The sequence below is a fragment of the Eurosta solidaginis genome, chromosome 1 (genome assembly GCF_040869045.1).
Source record: "Eurosta solidaginis isolate ZX-2024a chromosome 1, ASM4086904v1, whole genome shotgun sequence".
NCBI lineage: Eukaryota > Metazoa > Arthropoda > Insecta > Diptera > Tephritidae > Eurosta > Eurosta solidaginis.
In genome coordinates, this window is record NC_090319.1 from 5,443,460 (window position 1) to 5,455,775 (window position 12,316).

At 35.1% G+C, this 12,316-nt stretch overlaps 2 long non-coding RNA genes across 2 annotated transcripts; both read right to left on the reverse strand.

The window, feature by feature from the left end:
• Window positions 1-547: 547 nt before the first annotated feature.
• On the reverse strand, window positions 548-3,788 carry LOC137238839 (uncharacterized). The gene is made up of 4 exons (XR_010949228.1): window positions 3,035-3,788; window positions 2,536-2,977; window positions 2,326-2,470; window positions 548-2,268 (listed from the first exon to the last, which is right to left on the reverse strand). It is a non-coding gene; the product is annotated as an uncharacterized lncRNA (long non-coding RNA).
• A 2,998-nt stretch (window positions 3,789-6,786) lies between these two features.
• LOC137238840 (uncharacterized) lies at window positions 6,787-7,671 on the reverse strand. The gene is made up of 3 exons (XR_010949229.1): window positions 7,491-7,671; window positions 6,985-7,420; window positions 6,787-6,923 (listed from the first exon to the last, which is right to left on the reverse strand). It is a non-coding gene; the product is annotated as an uncharacterized lncRNA (long non-coding RNA).
• Window positions 7,672-12,316: the final 4,645 nt, after the last annotated feature.

The following is a 12,316-nucleotide window of genomic DNA, read 5'->3' on the forward strand; positions in this document are numbered from 1 at the left end:
ATGACTACAGAGTTTGTACGTGAGTCCTAAACTTAATTGTTGTAAACTTTATTGTTTCTAGGCACCGGAGCGGTTCCTCGAACGACGAGTAACAGAAGCTTAATAGTAAGCAGCAACAAAAAAGAGTATCAACACTAAAAGCAGAAGAAAAACAGAAATTAGTCGAAGAAATCAATAGTGGATATTCCAAAGAAGTAAAAGTCGAAATTTCCAAATGAAGAGGGACAATAGTTTTAGTGAATTATATATTGACCTATGTTTTTATAAAAAAAATTGCAAAAATATTTTAACTGAAGCAAAACTTGCTGAAATTTGACAAAAATTGGCACTGGTATTTTTGTGTTCGCAACTGAAGAGTAAATATGTACTATAAAACATGTATCTCACAACATATTTATTTTATATAAAGATTTAGATATAAGTAATACTACAAACATGGATTTAATAGCTTATGCAAATAAAACTATAAAACAATGTTTGTAGAATCTCATTATCAATCATAACTATTCATTCACGTACTCAGACCATATTTCCACCTAGGCTTTATTCGAGATTTAGGCCTCTGAAAAGATTTAACGTTAAATCTTGCAAGTTTTATCATCAACGTCGATATAAATGCTCTTGTTTTTATGAAATGAATTTTATGAATTGATACAAGCTATCAATCAGAACTGTAAAAAGATTGAATCAATTGAGTGTGCATTCTATCACCATTATTTTAAAAATTTGTGATTTTTTGGTTGCATATTATAAATCTCCATTCCTGAATGGCTTAAAATAGCTTAACTCAAACCTAAAGTGTGTGTGTTATTGAATCGTAAAATATAATTCAATATAGAGTGTGAATGTAAGAACCATTCCCAATCTTTAATGAATGTAAACTTGAAATGAATGCACATTTTTTTTCCATTCAGTACTAAATACTTTTTCCCCAAGGTTATTTTTTGTATACTTTCATTGCCATCAGATATGTTAAATCAATTTAGGAGTTGGGTGCAAAAGAGGCGTAAAATTGGTCAATAGCAAAAATAATAATATTTAAGAATTCACGAGCTTAACGCCAGCTTAAAATTATTGAATATGAATTATTATGTTTGTTTAAGAGCAACTGAAAAAAAGAAGCATTTACTGGTATATTGCGACGGTACCATTTCGAAAACAAATAAACAAGTAGTTAATTATAAACCAGGAAAGTCTTAAATCATTTTCATGGTGTCCGAACATAAGACATACAAGAAATAGTACTTCATAGCAGATTTTGTATACTTCGTAATTGGGTTGATTTTTTTAATTAATCGTGTGAGATCAAAAAATGATAGGCTCTTGTGAGTTTATTGGTTTCCTTTTTAGGTAAATCTCGCGGATAACTTGCTTACATAAAACCATAGGGCTCTTGATTATATAAAGTATTCAAAAGGAATGAAGATATAGTAGAATTTGGCTGAAACTTCGCAAAGACAATCTATTGCTTTCTTGCTATATGTCAAAATGTTACAACTCATTTTGCTATTGTTGTAAAATGGATTTTGTAAATGAACACATTGGGCATTGACCAAACATATTAAATTGTGGATATTTTTTGTCCATAATATACCAAAAACAGATACTTGAGTTTAAGTCATTTAAATACATCAAAGTGCATAGGTCCACCCATGGCGGAACGATACAAGGTGGCAGCATGGGACAGGTGATTATACGCTTTTATATTTGATTTGATACATCAACTTCCGACGCAGTACGATTTTGACATTTGTCCATCGAATTTACAAAAACAAAGTACATGGAATTTTTATTTATGTTTGTAGGTATTTCACCATGCTGCCACCTTGTATCGTTCCGCCATGGGTCCATCGGCGATTTCGTTGCTTTAAACACACGAAAACACGCGGAATCTCTTTTAAATGAGGTTTTCAGCTATTTGCATTCTTACATTCAAAGCTGCACTCGACGCTTCTTCATCGGTTAGGAGATCGTGATGTACTTCCGAGAGATTGCCGCTGTTCAAACTCAGAGGCAGTTCATGCTTAAACGAAACGCAAATATTGTGGATTGCGCAGCAAACATTTATTATTTTTATTGCCTTTTCAGCCGAATAATGAAGTCCCCTCGACCCTATGATACAGCGAAATCGGTTTTTCACCACTCAAAAGCAGCGTTCGATAAGATTTCGAGCTTTACAATGTACCTCATTGTATCGAGTTTGAACCGCTTCTGAAGGGGTCCTAAATGGCGTCATTAAATAAGGTTGCAGAGGATATCCGGAATCGCCTGCCAAAAAATGTTTGTTTTTTCTTGAATCATAGAGAAATTAAAAACTATAATTACCTAGTAGCCAAAAATTCCGTTTTCCATTTTGATATTGTGTTCTCATATACCGTTCTGCTTCACTATGCTTCCAGATAAATGAGTCGTGGTTTGCCCCTGGATGCCTTGAATCCACAAACGTTATGACCATATTGTGGTCACATATCTATAGAAGGAAACAAAAAAAAGCTGTCACCATAGTGAACGTAGCCTATTAGTATACATACTTACAACCAGCACATTTAAGCTATAAAAGCCTTTCCGGTTGAAATATAGGTGCTTCATATCTGCAGGACGTGACTTGATCCGCACGTGAGTGCCACCCTCGTAGCCAACAACACCCGGTATGCCGAATTTGGTAAAGAAGTGCTCTTTTACTGCACGTTCTTCTTCCTCACTCCTCTCAAAATTTACCCACTTTTGGCTGAAATGATTCTCAAAAATGGATAAGCATTCATCAATGACTTTCGCTACCGTAGGCTGGGCCATAGATGAAATGCTTTCATTTCCAACTGATTTCTGATAACTGCCTGTTGCCAAAAAACGCAGGAACGTGGATAATTTTAGTTGGAGTGGTAAATGCGTGCTATGAAATGTATCTTTGAAATATATTTGTATTTCGTCAAAGATATGTTGAAATATTTTTTTGTTAACGCGAAAATTTTGAACAAATCTACAAATAAAATTATTTTGTAAACAATGTCAACACAGGCGCAATTTTTTATTTTACTCAGCGTCCGGTAAGTGAAGAACGTTCGAGCGGTCTCTCAATATCCGCCTTTGGATTTTTAATTCTTCTTCTTGGGACACTAATAGAGCAATAGCTTGATACATTTTTATTATATTTATATCACTGTATTTATTTCACTAGCAACTTTATTTTTATTTCACTTATTTTGTTAACTTTATAGACCTGCGCAAAAACAAAACATATGTGCACAGAGTTGCATGTTTGACACTTGATTATCGTGTAGTTGACGAACGACGTAAAGCTACACGATAAACGGCAACGTAAGATTCAGAATACCATAAGCACACGATATCGTCCAAGCAGGTATCGTTCGTTGAGCGTGTCGTTCGCCAAACAGAATGAGGCTGTAAGTCTTTTATAATGTACTGTCAGGCATTGGGTCGTCCCCGCGTTGGGCTTCACTCACACCTTGGCCCGCTCGGATGTAGAGAGCCTCATAGGTATGTGCGTAGTACGCTGTCAAAACAGCAACATTAAAATACAAATTTAAAACATATGGACAAGAGAACCGAAAAATGACCAGCGGGTCCCTCCTAAACCGGGGGTGGTATCCACAGCATGGTTGCACAGAACACCTTTCTGCGTTGGTGGCCGTCGGCCGCGCGTATAAAAAAGTACCCTGGGTGGGTCCAACACCGTTTTGGAGACCAAAACTATATCCACGCAAAACACTTATGTTCACAGTTTTTTTTGTTGGGTACGAAACATAACAATCACATGAAAATCACCAACTTCCACTGCAAATATCTACGGACAGAGATACAATTTTTATTTTCCGCCTTCGGAGCAGTGTTTTCGAGATTAATACGCATATTGTCACATGCGAAGCGAATGAAAATTTGGGCGAATTTCGCGGTCTCGAATTGTGGTATGCGAATCTGCAGCGAATTCGCCGACAAATTTCGAATGAGTGAGGAAAATGAATTTTTCGAATTGCCGGTAGCGAAAAAATTAACTTCGCTTCGCTAGAGCTGTCAAAATTTGCCGAATATCTAATTTGTTCGCTTTTGCACGCGCTTGCATTTATTTCTGTGAAAAACCATTTGTAAAAATTATCAAAAGAAAACAAAAGTGAGTGTATAATTTTTTTAAACAAAATACCGCTTTAGGATGAAACGCACAACACCACAGCAGTTCCGAAAGCTGGTTACGCTTATGCAGAATAATCCAGACGTCGCAAGGGGTCAGGGGAATTTTGGTTCCACCAGGAGCCAAAGAGCGGAGTTATGGGAGCATTTCGCGATTGAAATCAACGCCTTAGGTCCTCCAATCCGTAGCGGGCCCGAGTGGAATAAGGTAAGACCCAGAGGCCTGCACGAGTAATGCAAAGGAATCTGGTGCGGTGCGCGCAACCGTGGTATCCCAGCATCGTACGTATCCGTGCAGGCGTCCAGTAATATATAGGGATGGTTGGACCTTCTATCACTGCCGCTGTGCTGCAAGTGTATTCAAGATGTGGCTAATTGAACTATTAGGAACAAAAACATACCCCTTTTGGTAATAGCTTCGTTTGGTGGCAATAGCCAGTATTGATTTCTACTAAAAATTGTATGGTGATGGTATCACTGTAGAAGTCAGTAGGAGTCAATACTGAGTATATGGTTGCCGCCTGAAGCTCGCACTGGGGCAGTGATTGAAGCTCAAAAAAGGCCGTACTCTCCGTGAGAGTAGATAATTATTTATATATGTATACTAGGTTTGGCTAGACTACAAATTGAAGCTTAAAAAAAAGATTTCCACAAACCGCGCGGAAACTACAGCCACTGGAGGAGGACCGTATGTTCAGCAAAGCTTGTCTGCTCTAGAGCGAGAGGTGGATGATCTTCTCCACCTCCAACAAGCCGCCAACCCCACAGGGAATATATATGGCACCTCGAGGCAAAGAACTACTGATAGAGATAATGAATTTCAGGCCCAAGAATCCGAGAGGGTGATACTCAAACACCACGTCCATCAACATTGACACCAACAATGACCGAGGGTGAACAAGTTATTCAACCACCACGTTCATCAACAATGGCGACACGTTCACCCGAGGGTCAACAAGATAATCAACCACCACGTCCATCAACAATGACACCAACAACGACTCCCCGTCCTAGGCTTACCGTTGACGATCGTGAAAAAATTCGGTTAAAAGCACTGCAAAAGCAAACCGAAGTGCAAGATACCCTTTGCCAAGGTGTTTTAAAAATGGGGAAAACATTGGAAGATATCGCCAGATATTCACGAAAACTCTATGAACAAAAAAAGCAGGAACTAACATTATTAAAAGAGAAGGAAGAAAGAAAGAAGGCAGAAAATATAGAAAAGAAAAGACAACACAAAGACAAAATGGAAACGAAACTTAAGGAGTTGGAGTTAAAAACCCTTAAATACAATATAAGGAAATGAAAATGAATTTTTTTTAAAACTTGTTTTCAAGTGTACAGTCAGTCAACAATAAGTATACACCCTTTTATGGTATGGTTCAAATTGGTGATAGCTTCGCATAAAGGGGTGTATACTTATTTTTGTGACTTACTGTATGTATTTCATATTGCTTTAACATTTTAAAAAGTCTGAATTAAATACTTCCTTTTGATTTATTTAATTTTAAGAAAAATGTGAACTGAATACCTGATTTTTATTTTCTTTCTTACTTATATGATTTTTATTTATTTACTTTTAATAATAATAATATATAAGTAGAATATATATATATAATAAGTACACCAGCACTAGCACAAAAAAAATTTATTTAATTTTAAGAAGTCTTTATTATTTATTTACTTTTAACAAAAATATGAAGTCTGAATTGAATATGTGATTTTAATTTATTTACTTTTAATAAAAATATATATGTAAGTAGTAGTAGCACTAGTTTAATGCCCCTCGAATTTACTTTCTAAACTTTGTAAAAAAAAAATAAAAAAAAGTTAAGAAAATAGATTCAAGGCCATACAATTAAAATTTCTTTTTGTTCCAAAACCGGCTTGCAGCCCTGTTAACTTATTAAATAAATCAATTTTGAATTATTATATTTGAACTTTGTATTTAAATTAATAATAAAAGTAATTTCAGAACAATCTTTGCCTCACTCGCATTACTTTCCAAAAGATACAGTGGTTGAAAAAATAATAGGGACAAAATTGAAGATGGATATACTTATTGAGGAGTGCTTACTAATTTTCGTTTAAAATATAGCTTATTCAATAACAGAAACCACATTGATACAATTTTCAAAGTTTACACAAAGTTCAGAATAATTGGTCAAACTTTCAGAAACGGACAGCACAATTTTCAACTTTTTTGGCAGAATTTTCAGATAATTTTCGAGTATGCAGTTTTGTAGCCCGTTTAATTTTATTCTAACAATTTGCAAGTTAGAACTCTCAAAAAATTTTCCCTGAATTTTTAGAATTTGTTTTTGGCAAGGGTGTTGAGTGTTTTCTTCCATACAAAAGTAAATTTAGTTTGTGAGGGTATCCGGAATCACCTACAAATTATAAGTACAATTATGTTTTGCTTATTATTATTATATTATGACGCCACAGTTAACTATGGACTCACAATTCTATTTCAGATATTTAGCAAAATTTTTACTGTCAAATAAGCTAAAGGTAACCTTTGCTAGTTAACTAGAGGTTAACTCACCAAAGTTAGGCGGTTAAACTGTAGTAATCTCAGCTTGAAAATTGAAAATCGATAGTTAACTCTCTATCCAGCAAAAGTAGGTAAACTTGCCTAAGTAAATAGAGTTATCGCCGCTTAGCTGATTATCCTCTAAATAAGTTTTTAATGTGCTATTGTTCCACACAAAGGAATCATGTGTGGAGCCAGCATATCTGGCATCCACATACCGGATGGTCATGTTATGGTCGCAGGCCTGGAATGTATAGACAATTTATTATCAACGATATTGAAGTATTGAAAACTTTAAAACTTACAATCATCGCATTAATGCTGTAAAACCCTTTCCTATTCAGATAAAGGTGTCGATTTTCACTGGGAGCATAAATGCCAATATGTGTGCCATCAACACACCCAATCACGTTCGGTATTCCTGATTTGATGAAGAACTTCCTTTTTGCCTCCTGCTTCTCTTCTTCACTCATTTCTATATTTATTGCCGCCGTACAAATAACTCTCTCTAAAGTAGGCAGCATCTCCTTTAAAACGAGGGAAACTGTGGGTTGAGCAAGTCCCAACTGGAACTCGTTTCCTATGGCTTGCTGGTAACTGCCATGGGCAAAAAAACGAAGTGCGCAACAAAGTTTTAGCATAGGGGTTACAGACGACGACAGGCGGCAGTGAAAATTGTTCTTAATTTTGTCCAGGACATGCATGAAGGCATCCTTGCTAAGCCGAAAATTCGCAATGAATCTATAAACACATTTACATTGAAATACAATTTTCCATATATACTTCAAGAACCAAACTGCACTAAACTTACACTGTTGGCGGAAGCTCCATGGGATTGGAGTAATCCCTTATAAAACGCCTCTGACGAAGAAGGCTAGCTCGCTGTTCGACATTGTAACTTTCTTCGAAAAAAAGATCTATGTTGGAAATCATCGCTTTATTTTATTTATCTTTATATTAATTTATTACACTTTTGTTTATGCACATATAAATAGATATATTGTAAACACATCAAAACATATGTAGTAAATGACAGAAACGTCAAATTCGGATGAACTTATTCAATTTGTTTGAATGGCAACATCACAAAGCAGGCGAAAAAGTTCATTCGCCACTCACAATGCAAATTTTAGATGTGTTCGCTAACCTGTTCGACTCGCCAAATATATTCGCTTCGCAAGTGACAATATGCGTGTAAGACGCGTCTTGTGACACCTCTCTCGACATTTTTGTGGGTAGCAGTCGATCCCTCAACTAGATTTTATTCATCATAAAAGTTATAAAAATTGTGTTTATCAAAAATGTAAACACGAGAAATGTCAAATGAAAATGTCCCAAAAACACCATTGTGAATTCACAGAAATTCACAATGACGAAAAAAGCTTTATTTGGAAGATTGCCAGATGGGCATGCATGGTATGTTGAGAATAAGGACAGGGATAGATATAGGGTGGTCATGATTGCGGTAGGCAAAAGAAAGACCGTGGGAAACGGCAAATGGAAACGGTTTTTTTCAGCGATTTGGATAGTATAAAAGGGGTAACTGGAGGAGAACAAAATTAAAAGTAAAATATAGCAGCAAATCGAATTCAAGTGCGCGCGCCGCTTTCCAAATTTGTTTGGTGTTATTAAGTTTTAAAATTCCCTGTGCGAGAAAATCCAGAAGGGATCAGTGTAGTGCCGATAATAATAATTTTTAATTTTTGATATGAGGCAAATTGCCTTCAATTAAAAAAAAGCGGTCTTGGTCGATAATTTTAAAGAAAAAGGGCGACGCTGCATCCAACCATCAGGACAGGATTTCCTTGCTGCATAAGGATGTGGAATATTTGTTTACCTGGTGAGTTTTTAAAGTATAAAGATTTTTTTTATCATATAGACTTTCGCGCCGTTTGGGGTTCACGCGACCTCAATTTCGACTTCGGTCACCAGCCTCTTCAATAAATCCGCAGGCACGGATTTTCCTAGGTGAAGATTCCCACTCGATCATTGTTTTTTTTGCGTAATCCCAAATTCTAAAAATTACTATCTTTTTGATTTTTTTTTGATTAAAATACTAAATTTTTGTGGATACATTCGTTTCATATCGCGTGTAGGTATGCGGGCAATATAATATTAACGTATGTGTGACATAAGGCGCGCCAGGAAATCACGAATTTTTACAAATCACGAATTTTTACAAATCACGAATTTTTACAAATCACGATTTTTTACAAATCACGAATTTTTACAAAACCACGAATTTATACGAATTCGGTATCAAATTTTACAAATGAAACAATTTTTTTTCAACTTCAACATCCTTGTTTTTAAATGCAACAAATTTTTTTTTCGCAACTTCAATATCAACTTGTTGCGAGTATCAACAATTTTTACAAATTCAACACCATTTTTACACAAATGCCACCATACAACATTTTCATCGAATAAAGCGTAATTGCATCTCATCATATTTTGATATTGCAATCTCATCACCTATAAATCCTTTTATTTGCATCTCGGAAAGCTGCGTCCAATTGGATTTGTCTATTCACCTAGCCATTTGCCCCAACGTTGAAGCGACCTACCTCATTATAGCATTCAGCAAAAAGTTCACAAAAGCTTTTTATGGTAGATAGAAATTAACAAACGAGTCAGGGTAGTCTAAAAATTGCTTTTTTCTTATCCCAAATTGTAAATTGTATAAAATTTGAATTTCACATTGATGTGCATTGACATATATCCGAGTCACTATAAATCTTATCCGTTTTAGTCTCAAACGTAATGTTCATAATAGATCAAAATTTTTATAAAATTGTAAGGTGTCTATCAGCCACAAAATATACCAGAACGACTAATTAGGCTGTTTTTTTCTGTTTTACTTTTTATTTGCTGCAGAAAGGGTATCAACCCTGCACCAATAAACCCCTTCCCCCCCCCCCCCAATCCCCACGTAAAAGAGCTCTTTTAGGCAGGCATTAGGGTGTGTTTTAAAACTCCTTTTTTTTATATAACTCCACTTGAGTAGATAAGAGTATGGTGATTTTGGCGACAGAAAGACCCAGAATATAGTCGAAAAGAATCTTGGTCCTAGATCGTTGTATTTGAAATTTTGAGATTTATGTGCATATTTTGATTTTTTTTAGGTTGATTATATTTATAGGCCTGTTTACACGTTCATAAATACTGTTTGTAATACGTTTATTTTTACTTTTATATGTTTGTATAAAGATATAATTTTTTTTTTGAAGAAAGAACCCATATGGTTAAACCCAAATTTACACATATGTATATAGAAATTAAGTGTTTCAAGAAAAAAAATTATTGAATCCAAGCACAGCTTGATTTTTTTTTGTATAAAATTTTATTTCGCTCGTGTATAGATTTTAATACTATGTTTATTAAAAATGCGTTATTGAAGTGAAAAGAGAAGTAATATTGCTTGCTAGTTTCTTTTGGGGCGGGATGTAAGGATGGAATGATGAGAAGGTAAGTAGGAGTATGGAGCATGGCATTAGGGTGACCGCAGAGTAGGTTACATGTTGCGAGCGGTCCAAGGTTGGGTGGGATTCCTGGTATGCGGTGGGTAAGTGAATCCGAAGAGGTTGAACGGAAGAAAATAAATATATGTGCGCGTCCGGTTCCAAGATGGCGGGTTGAGAACCACGGCCTGCCAAATGTACTGAGCTAGCTAGGGCCACCATCGGGAACCAAAGCAACGTGTACGTGACAGTTCTTATGGTTTTTTTTTATTCAGTGGATTGCAACACTTCTTTTTTTGACCCATTTTAAACACCAAAACTATAGCAATAATAGCTATCATCCGGTGGCAAAATCCTGAGCCAGATAAATAATTTTGCATGTAAATACAACAACAACGATTATAGCCAGATAAATCCAGATAGAAGTCTGGTTCAATTTGTTGCCTTTAATATACCTACTTTTTCAAAAATAGATGTCTCTGCTTAGCCTTTCGCCGTATGAGTTAAATCAAAAACAGCGGCGACATCTGCCTATCACATTTCACGTGTGCGAAAATTCACGACATCTGCTTTTCAAGTCTCTCAATGATCCAGAGCATTCCCGTGAGAATTGAGCGTGAGCCGGAGCTGTAAAGCTCACTGAAAGACGGCAAATATTTTTACACATCCTAATCTCATTTACTTCTTAACTCGTTCACTAAATACGCTAAAATAAAAGAAAAACATACTAAAATTGGTTTAGTTTGTATCAATGATGACATTGATACGAATCTTTTGTTTACGCTCTCATATTTTCGCTCTCACGAGGGATTTATCTTCTAGTTGTTGCTGGCAACAATCACAGATAAATCCCTCGCGCCAGCTGAAGCGGGTGCCAGAACAAAAAATGTGCCAGCCAAAACGAAAAACGTGCCAAAAATTTTAGTAAACTTTAGTTTGACCTACAACTGTAGAATAGCGTTCAAAAATTATGGGAAAAAGGATAAAAATACTTGTCTTAGTGTAAGTATTATTAGTTCGAAGGCGGAGGGTAAATATTATTTCCCATTCAAAAGTTATCACTAAAAACAGGTTTTGTAAATATGAACTCCCGATGCAACCAGTCCATTTTGATCACAGAACCTGGAACGCCAGACATGTAGGATAAGCCCTATCCATTAAATAATGTTAACTATTATATCAGAAGTCCGATTTACAGAAATTTCAAAAGAATATATGATTTTCACTGCGAATTAAATGCGTTACAATATTTGACTAATTAATTTAATCGAAATGTTAGTTTTACTTAGATTTGTTTATATTTAACTCTAACTAGTCGTATTATTGTAAAATAACTTTAAGGAAATAAATATTTTACGACTATCATTTTATTAAATGATTGAAACTATAATCGCCGAAACGTATGTCAAAAATCCCCATTTTCAGATCTATTCATTTTTGTTTGGAGTGGCATCATTGATAAATGTTATAAAAAATGTGCATTTTGACAGCGCTCTCTCGAAACAAAGAGTTGCAAATCCATTCATCTATGGTTTGTATCCTTTCGACGATTGCAACACAGTCTGTCGCTGTGGTAAACATTTCACATTGTTTTTGTTTTATACTGCTGCAACGTAGCATGTCGTCTGGTCGCGCACCGTTCTAGCGTGCGAGGTGCTGTGATACAAAAATTCATATTGTTTAAACTAATAGCGATCATCAAAATTTTCTTTTGGAATATTAATATTAAATAAATATCGCATGTAACTCATAAAAAGAATATCAATTCTGAGGCCGCGAAGTCAGTTAAATTTTCTTTTAAAAAATTCAAAGTTAATTAAAAATGTGATAATAAGAAAATTTTTTTAAGATAAAAATATTTTAATAAAATATGAACGTTTAAAAATAAACCCTCAAAGTTTCATCAATTTATATTTTACGGTTGATTTATAATTAATTTTTGAACAAAAAGTACCAAAAATTTTCTTTTTAAAAAAAAGTACCCTTAAAATTTAAATTTTTTAAAAATATTTTGGGGTTCAATTTTTCATGGTACCTACTTATGAAAAAAATACATCGACTTTATTTCTGTGATCAAGTGGTAAATGGGGGGGTCCAGTTCACGTGATTTAACTCAGTTTCAACAGGGGTGGACCAGAGTAAGAGGGGTGTTAGAGGCGTTGGTTCTACATTGCAA